This window comes from Schistocerca nitens, unplaced genomic scaffold, assembly GCF_023898315.1.
Source record: "Schistocerca nitens isolate TAMUIC-IGC-003100 unplaced genomic scaffold, iqSchNite1.1 HiC_scaffold_466, whole genome shotgun sequence".
Classification (NCBI taxonomy): Eukaryota; Metazoa; Arthropoda; class Insecta; order Orthoptera; family Acrididae; genus Schistocerca; species Schistocerca nitens.
In genome coordinates, this window is record NW_026045999.1 from 2,490,289 (window position 1) to 2,499,866 (window position 9,578).

The following is a 9,578-nucleotide window of genomic DNA, read 5'->3' on the forward strand; positions in this document are numbered from 1 at the left end:
TGGCAGGCAGGCAGAGAGGTGTATGGTAACCTGGTGGGTCATTCAAGACACTCATCATCAGACGCCATTAAAACCAACACATCAACAATTTTTACATAACTTTGTTTATATGTTGGTCATGTAAAATGCATTTTCTGTGTGTGTATGTGTGTGGTTTGGTTAAATAGTGAGAACAAATTTCTGTTACTCTAAGAGTAATATTGTACTTAGCGTCTGTCTGAGGTGCAGTCCTCTACCAAATCATTAATACTGAACGTCATTGTGTCATTGAAATAAAGCATAACTTATTACGAAACTGGGTCACTAAATTTATTTGCAACGATAAAGTTTATAGTGATTAAAAATAACTTTCTTGTTCATTTATCTGACTGAGTTACTGTAGTAGCCTGTGCACTATAGATGTTCCATCTTGAAAAATCAGAGAATAAGCAGTGACATTAAAATAACATGAAGTTGTCTCCTTTGTTAGTAATTGTTCTTGACAATGTAGTACGCAGGGCATATTGTGCATGAGTGAGTGGTGGTGACAGTCTGCGGGGTACAGAGCAAACACTGTTAACAATTACAAATAGTTCTATTGATCTTGGTACATCGCGTGGTGAGGCAGGCAAGTCTCTCTTCCCTGTTCCTGCATGGAGATGATTAACAGGCGGTGGCTGCCGCCTCGTGCTGCTTCTGTAGGCCTTTGGTGTTGACGTCAGCAGTGTGTCATGTTGTGCTGTGACCACGCCCTACTTGGGAGGCAGCCGCTCACCTCCACATGCAACTGCGGTCACAACGTGAGGAGACTGTTGTACGCTGCTTCCCTCAGCTTCATGTGGGCCTGGCGAGCCCTCAACTGGCTTCCATCATGGAAATGGAGTGAGACGATGGCTACGTGCAGGGTGCAACTCGCTGCCCTCAGACAGCAGTCAGCTGTGTTGAGTGGTAAATTCGAGGGCGAATTTCTCCGAAGGGTGGAGGAATGTTGAGTGGTACTTAAGTAAATAAATTAGTGAAATCAAAGTGAAGTAGAAATTAGAATATAAATGAAAAACTTGGTTTAGTTTAGAGAGTTACATACTCGCAAACAGCGGGCCGAACAGCAGAACAGAAGAGACAATGACCGTGAAGTCAGCAAGTTCCACATAAGCGGGCGCTGTCGATTCAGCCGACAGGGCATCGCCCGACCGGCTCACGTGTTTCTCAGTTGTCGTATGTGAGCAAAGGCCCTCGCCTACAGTTTTCAGTTAGTTTCGGTGCTGAAGACCGTCATGCAAGAAGAGTCTACATCATGAACAGACGCACCAAGTCCGTCGCTGTAATGGAATAGCAAGCAGCAGCCTCGGCGCCAGAAGACAGAAGTTAGAACGTATTTGAAGACTGAGTTTTACGTACCCGGGTGACTCGTGAGGATGGGAAGGAGACGGCCTCACATCAGCAGTCACCTGTGAGCTGGGATGAAGATCTGACAGCCGAACACTGGCAAGTGGGAGTCTGTTGTTCGAGTCCGGGACTCTGGCCTTCCCCCGCCGCGCCGCTCCGCTGGCCGACGCAGAACACACGCGGCCGCTTAGAGAAGAGAAACACTGGGACGCCACATCCAAGGTGTCACCATCCGATGCACGACTTCGCTCGCAATAACTAAACGGGCCACCTCGCGCTGCGCGTCTCCAGTCAACTGGGCGAGACGGCGACAAGAGATACACACCGCTACGCGTTATCAGACGCCGCCGCCGCCGCCGCCGCCACTGCCGCCGCAGAACACTTCACAAACGACACAGCTGCCGCTCTCCGAACCAGAACATCCCGTAAGATACAGTTGTACAAATCTTCAATAAAAGTTATCTTATGTAAAAATGATGTTTCATTCGACCTCATACCCGAGCCAAGGAAGAACCCACCCTGCCCACATGCTGTTAAGAGAGAAAAGTTAATTTATTTAATATTTTCACCCTGTCAGAATGCTTTAGAATGCTCATCCTGACAATTGACTTGCATCAAAAGAGAAAAACCAGTTACATTTAGTGACAGAAGTGTCACATTTAGTATCACAACTGTTACATTTGGTGTCAGAAGCCGTTTTACACTCCTGGAAATGGAAAAAAGAACACATAGACACCGGTGTGTCAGACCCACCATACTTGCTCCGGACACTGCGAGAGGGCTGTACAAGCAATGATCACACGCACGGCACATCGGACACACCAGGAACCGCGGTGTTGGCCGTCGAATGGCGCTAGCTGCGCAGCATTTGTGCACCGCCGCCGTCAGTGTCAGCCAGTTTGCCGTGGCATACGGAGCTCCATCGCAGTCTTTAACACTGGTAGCATGCCGCGACAGCGTGGACGTGAACCGTATGTGCAGTTGACGGACTTTGAGCGAGGGCATATAGTGGGCATGCGGGAGGCCGGGTCGACGTACCGCCGAATTGCTCAACACGTGGGGCGTGAGATCTCCACAGTACATCGATGTTGTCGCCAGTGGTCGGCGGAAGGTGCACGTGCCCGTCGACCTGGGACCGGACCGCAGTGACGCACGGATGCACGCCAAGACCGTAGGATCCTACGCAGTGCCGTAGGGGACCGCACCGCCACTTCCCAGCAAATTAGGGACACTGTTGCTCCTGGGGTATCGGCGAAGACCATTCGCAACCGTCTCCGTGAAGCTGGGCTACGGTCCCGCACACCGTTAGGCCGTCTTCCGCTCACGCCCCAACATCGTGCAGCCCGCCTCCAGTGGTGTCGCGACAGGCGTGAATGGAGGGACGAATGGAGACGTGTCGTCCTCAGCGATGAGAGTCGCTTCTGCCTTGGTGCCAATGATGGTCGTATGCGTGTTTGGCGCCGTGCAGGTGAGCGCCACAATCAGGACTGCATACGACCGAGGCACACAGGGCCAACACCCGGCATCATGGTGTGGGGAGCGACCTCCTACACTGGCCGTACACCACTGGTGATCGTCGAGGGGACACTGAATAGTGCACGGTACATCCAAACCGTCATCGAACCCATCGTTCTACCATTCCTAGACCGGCAAGGGAACTTGCTGTTCCAACAGGACAATGCACGTCCGCATGTATCCCGTGCCACCCAACGTGCTCTAGAAGGTGTAAGTCAACTACCCTGGCCAGCAAGATCTCCGGATCTGTCCCCCATTGAGCATGTTTGGGACTGGATGAAGCGTCGTCTCACGCGGTCTGCACGTCCAGCACGAACGCTGGTCCAACTGAGGCGCCAGGTGGAAATGGCATGGCAAGCCGTTCCACAGGACTACATCCAGCATCTCTACGATCGTCTCCATGGGAGAATAGCAGCCTGCATTGCTGCGAAAGGTGGATATACACTGTACTAGTGCCGACATTGTGCATGCTCTGTTGCCTGTGTCTATGTGCCTGTGGTTCTGTCAGTGTGATCATGTGATGTATCTGACCCCAGGAATGTGTCAATAAATTTTCCCCTTCCTGGGACAATGAATTCACGGTGTTCTTATTTCAATTTCCAGGAGTGTAGTTGCATCACAAAACAGAATAAATTATTTTTCAGAATGAGGGCATATCAAAACTGGCTCCCATATCAGTGCTTGCTTTAATGTATTGAGCACTGTCTGACATTTAGTAGACCATTAGAAGTTTACTCCTTTCCATAAAATTTGGTTCAAAAGTAACAATATTGGCAAAGTCTTTACAAATTGACGGCAATGATTACAGAGTCTGATGAATCTCTACAACCGTTTGACCATTTTTTGTGGCGAAAGATTGTGAACTGCTGAGACCAAACGTGGATCTGTTCTCACACCTTCCTTGCTAATTACATGCCCAAGATAATTTACTTCTGTTGCTGTAAAATGACATTTATCGATGCTTAGCGTTAGTCATGCTGTGCTTAATCTTTTTGAATACCTCATACATGTACATCCATGTCCTTTAAAAACATCATTATGTCATCCAGATTAATTAAACATCATTTTGGTTTCGAGCCCCTAAGTACAGCACCCAAAACTGCCTGAAAGGTGTTGAGTGCATTCTTGAGTCTGAATGGCATTTGATGACACTGGAAATGATCTCCCAGGACGGAAAAAATTCTTTGGTCGATCCTCTAGCGCTACTTCTGTTTGGTGATATCCGATCTTTAAATACATTGTGGAGAAGTAGTGACCAGAGTTGTCAAGAGCGACTGTTACGTTTGGTACTGAATATTCATCGGTAATGGTTCGTGCATTGAGATATTGGAAATCACAGCAAAAACTGTAGTTTTTAGAGCCATTTGGTGACTTTTTTTGGGACGAAAATTACAGTTATCCTCCCTAGAGGCTATCACTATACTCAATAATATCGTCAGCTAACTGCTGGTCGATAAACTCTTACATTATCGGTTGCTTTCATGTACACTCGAGCATTATTCCCTGTGGGTATTCTGTGTTGCGTGAGTGGCGTTGCTGGCAACAGACCACGCAGATTAAACAAATCCATGAACTGCAGTAACGAAGCTTCCATTGCTTTTCTATCATTTCCCCACAAATCTTTCACTTTATTGTGTAACGCAGATTCATTGATGGTTTGCTTGCAGCAGAGGTCCGCATTTGATCTACCCAAGTTATCTTCCTCCAAAACATCCAAATTAGCACACTCTTTAGCACACTCATTTCGTCCTTGCCAAAATTATCAAGACTGATCAGAACCATAAAATCTCCATCCACGTCACTCACACATACTATAATTCCTCATACAATACAGTGCATCTTAGCCAATTCTTCGTTAGTTTCCAGTGCCACTACATCATACAATAAATCCTTAGGTAGGTCCACATCAATGCTCACCCAGATCAACTTTGCTGTACCTTGCGGTATCATATCACGTGAATTGATTTTTAGCGCATGTGTCTACAGTTTACTTGGTACCACCTTCACGATTGGCGAACCTTGCACCAGTGTAACACTTGTAGCTGTTAGTGATAGCGGAAAGAAAGTCCCACTAAGTTTAATTGTACGCAGCAGCAAAAGATCAATTTTTGTGTGGTGATTAGCAGGCAGTCGAGTCTTAGGATCATACAATATCCTTCACAAGATGTGACTATATTTCTACATGGTCTCGAAGACACTTATTTCCCACATTCAAACCGAACAGCATTGTCCCCAACGACTTCACGATATCATCGCCTAACACCTATACTGTGGCGATCATAGTCTCTTTATGCCCAAATCATCCAGACTGATTGCTGGCACACGAGCCGCTGTGTCCACCAGAAATTCATGTTCCACAACACGTACTTTGCCTAGTAAACAACACTCTGTCTATGCATACTGAGACCACTGTCCGATGTTTGAGGCGCCCTCATTCCCATTTAATGACCAATTATCTGGACACTGCTTGCCTCATGCTTCCTTTCGACAGTCACGTGCTTTATGACCAACCTCCATACATTCAAAACATTCCGGCTGACGACATTGCTCTTGATGTGACCCATGCAGCCACAATTAAAGCACTTCACTTCAGAAGAAGAAACACTGTAATCACCCTGTCTTAATGTAGTAATGTCGAGCTCCTCCAATTGTGTAGCAATCCTAATGGCAGCAAAGAAAATGGTTCAAGTGGCTCTGAGTACTATGAGACTCAACTTCTGAGGTCATTACTCCCCTAGAACTTAGAACTAGTTAAACCTAACTAACCTAAGGACATCACACACATCAATGCCCGAGGCAGGATTCGAACCTGCGACCGTAGTGGTCTCGCGGTTCCGGACTGCAGCGCCTAGAACCGCACGGCCACTTCGGCCGGCCCTAGTGGCAGCAGATATGTCACTTGGGTTCTCCATGGCATATCAGCAGAAACACGTCTGAGAAACACATTCAGAGCTCTGTTCTCTGCCTCACACACAATCATTCTATCACCGTCAGCATCATGTGTTAGTTCATAAATTTGCAAGTTTAGTTTGCTAATCCTGTCAGGGAAGGAATCCACTGATTCACCGTGCATCTGTGGCAGTCCATTAAGTTGTCCCTAAAAAAACATCATGCTGTTCTGCTTCCAATTTAGCTGTATTAGACTATTAGCTTGTTCATTAACCATTTGGGGTTTTACTGAGAGACTTGTGGTACACAAGATACGTTTCCACATCACCCGCTAGCCTAATTGTAGCCATATTTAAGGACGTTTCGTTCGACCATTTTCCCAGTCTGGCAACAGCCTTTACATCACTAATAAAAATAGACACATCCTTGGTTGCTTTACCCGAAAATGGCACTATGTGGTTAGCAGGCGTGGAATAGAGGGAATGGGTGGGTGCACTCAACATTGTTTTATTTGCTTCTGAATCAAGTAGTCCTTGCCATCCTGCCCCCACCCACCCCCTCCTCCCCATTGGGTTTCCATTACTCTATTCCGCTATGCAATGCTTCATTGTCTTGCCTCTGTTGCTTTGTAGCTTGTAACAAAATAGCTATCTACCGCTTCAAAGCTTCCACCATTCCATTCATAGTCGCTGCTCATGTTTCTGGCACGTGTGTGAACTCCATTTGGTGTTATACCAGAAGAGAAGGAAACTGCACACACAATAGGCAACATAGGAATTAAATTACACTTAACCTGTACATCTTATCTGTTCTGGCATAACATCAAGCTCTGGCATGTTGGCTTGGAATGTAACAAGGAAGAAGGCTGTGAGATGTCAGCCAATACTACGCTGACTAGGATCACACCACGACAGGTTCAAAAAATGATTCAAATGGCTCTGAGCACTATGGGGCTTAACATCTGAGGTCATCAGTCCCATAGAACGTAGAACTACTTAAACCTAACTAACCTTAGGACATCACACACATCCATGCCCGAGGCAGGATTCGAACCTGCGACCGTAGCAGGACTGAAGCGCCTAAAACCACTCGGCCACAACGGCCGGCACGAAGACAGGAGTGCCACCTATCTGAAGAGAATATAAGCGCCGCTCCAGATAGCCTAGGCCACACTAGCGGAGCCACACTAGACGACGAACTGTGATATAAACTCTGTAGCAGTGACTTATGAGCTTGTGTGATTGGCTTGCATGGAAATTGTACAGGGTGTTTCAAAAATGACCGGTATATTTGAAACGGCAATAAAACCTAAACGAGCAGCGATAGAAATACACCGTTTGTTGCAATATGCTTGGGACAACAGTACATTTTCAGGCGGACAAACTTTCGAAATTACAGTAGTTACAATTTTCAACAACAGATGGCGCTGCAAGTGATGTGAAAGAGATAGAAGACAACGCAGTCTGTGGGTGCGCCATTCTGTATGTCGTCTTTCTGCTGTAAGCGTGTGCTGTTCACAACGTGCAAGTGTGCTGTAGACAACATAGTTTATTCCTTAGAACAGAGGATTTTTCTGGTGTTGGAATTCCACCGCCTAGAACACAGTGTTGTTGCAACAAGACGAAGTTTTCAACGGAGGTTTAATGTAACCAAAGGACCGAAAAGCGATACAATAAAGGATCTGTTTGAAATATTTCAACAGACTGGGAACGTGACGGATGAACGTGCGGGAAAGGTAGGGCGACCGCGTACGGGAACCACAGAGGGCAACGCGCAGCTAGTGCAGCAGGTGATCCGACAGCGGCCTCGGGTTTCCGTTCGCCGTGTTGCAGCTGCGGTCCAAATGACGCCAACGTCCACGTATCGTCTCCTGCGCCAGAGTTTACACCTCTATCCGTACAAAATTCAAACGCGGCAACCCCTCAGCGCCGCTACCATTGCTGCACGAGAGACATTCGCTAACGATATAGTGCACAGGATTGATGACGGCGATATGCATGTGGGCAGCATTTGGTTTACTGACGAAGCTTATTTTTACCTGGACGGCTTCGCCACTGGCGCATATGGGGAACCGAAAAGCCCCATGTTGCAGTCCCATCGTCCCTGCATCCTCAAAAAGTACTGGTCTGCGCCGCCATTTCTTCCAAAGGAATCATTGGCCCATTTTTCAGATCCGAAACGATTACTGCATCACGCTATCTGGACATTCTTCGTGGATTTGTGGCGGTACAAACTGCCTTAGACGACACTGCGAACACCTCGTGGTTTATGCAAGATGGCGACCGGCCACATCGCACGGCCGACGTCTTTAATTTCCTGAATGAATATTTCGATGATCGTGTGATTGCTTTGGGCTATCCGAAACATACAGGAGGCGGCGTGAATTGGCCTCCCTATTCGCCAGACATGAACCGCTGTGACTTCTTTCTGTGGGGACACTTGAAAGACCAGGTGTACCGCCAGAATCCAGAAACAATTGAACAGCTGAAGCAGTACATCTCATCTGCATGTGAAGCCATTCCGCCAGACACGTTGTCAAAGGTTTTGGGTAATTTCATTCAGAGACTACGCCATATTATTGCTACGCATGGTGGATATGTGGAAAATATCGTACTATAGAGTTTCCCAGACCGCAGCGCCATCTGTTGTTGAAATTTGTAACTAATGTAATTTCGAAAGTTTGTCTGCCTGAAAATGTACTGTTGTCCCAAGCATATAGCAACAAACGGTGTATTTCTATCGCTGCTCGTTTAGTTTTTATTGCCGTTTCAAATATACCGGTCATTTTTGAAACACCCTGTATATATCGAATGGCATTGATTATTTGCATGTCGTCAATTGCTTGTGATACCTCAATATAAAAAGGCAAAGTTAAGTATGGTCAATTCAAATTCCTGTAATAAACCCCATTAATAAGATTTGCTTGTACGTTGTCAAGCTATCCGAGAAAATAGCTTCCTACGCACCCCATATTAGACAAGTGGGCAGGACACCACAGTGTCATAGCCCAACAATATTCTCTGCACTGGTGGGCTTCATGATCAACCCTTCTACATGTAGTACAGGTAGATGACACAGCTGGAACACATGACAAATCTTGCACACTCACTGGCTGTAAGTAAACTTCTCTTGTGTTCCCAAAGCACCGAGAGAAGTCTCTAGGTTTCTGTGGTCTAACAAACGACACATTTAACATACTGTGGAGATCCCTACAGCTCAACACAGCCATGAGAAAGTAAAGGACAAGAAAGCAAACAAATATCTGTCACTCACCACATAACAAAAGAGTGCCCAGACAACATCATTGACAACAGCACATATATTAGGCAGTAACAAAGGTTCGTCTTCCAAAGCCCTGTGTCCAACTGGATTGGCAGAATAGCACCTCACAGTGGTGGAGGGCCAGATCGCGCTCTTGTTCCAGTGCAGACACACAGCAAATGAGCTTATAATAGTTATACAAAATCAGCGAAAATAAGATCATCTGTTTTAAGCAACTGGACATGGTATAGAATTGGATGAAGCGTATGACCAACAAATAGGGAACTCAAGTAGTGGATTTTGGAAAGTGGCTATAAATTGAAAAACACGAAATCAATTTTCATTCATTACAACTCACTGACGCTCTTAAATAACTAACAGACTATGTTGAGCTGTGATGGCGGCGGATATTGTCACAGCAGAGACAAGCATACCTCAACTCCAATAAGGAATACAGGCACCATAAGGCAATCCCATTAACACATTCACCGTGGTCACCAGTGTGGGCCGCTAATGCTCTAGGTGAATGTTGTAAGTGCATGTGAGCC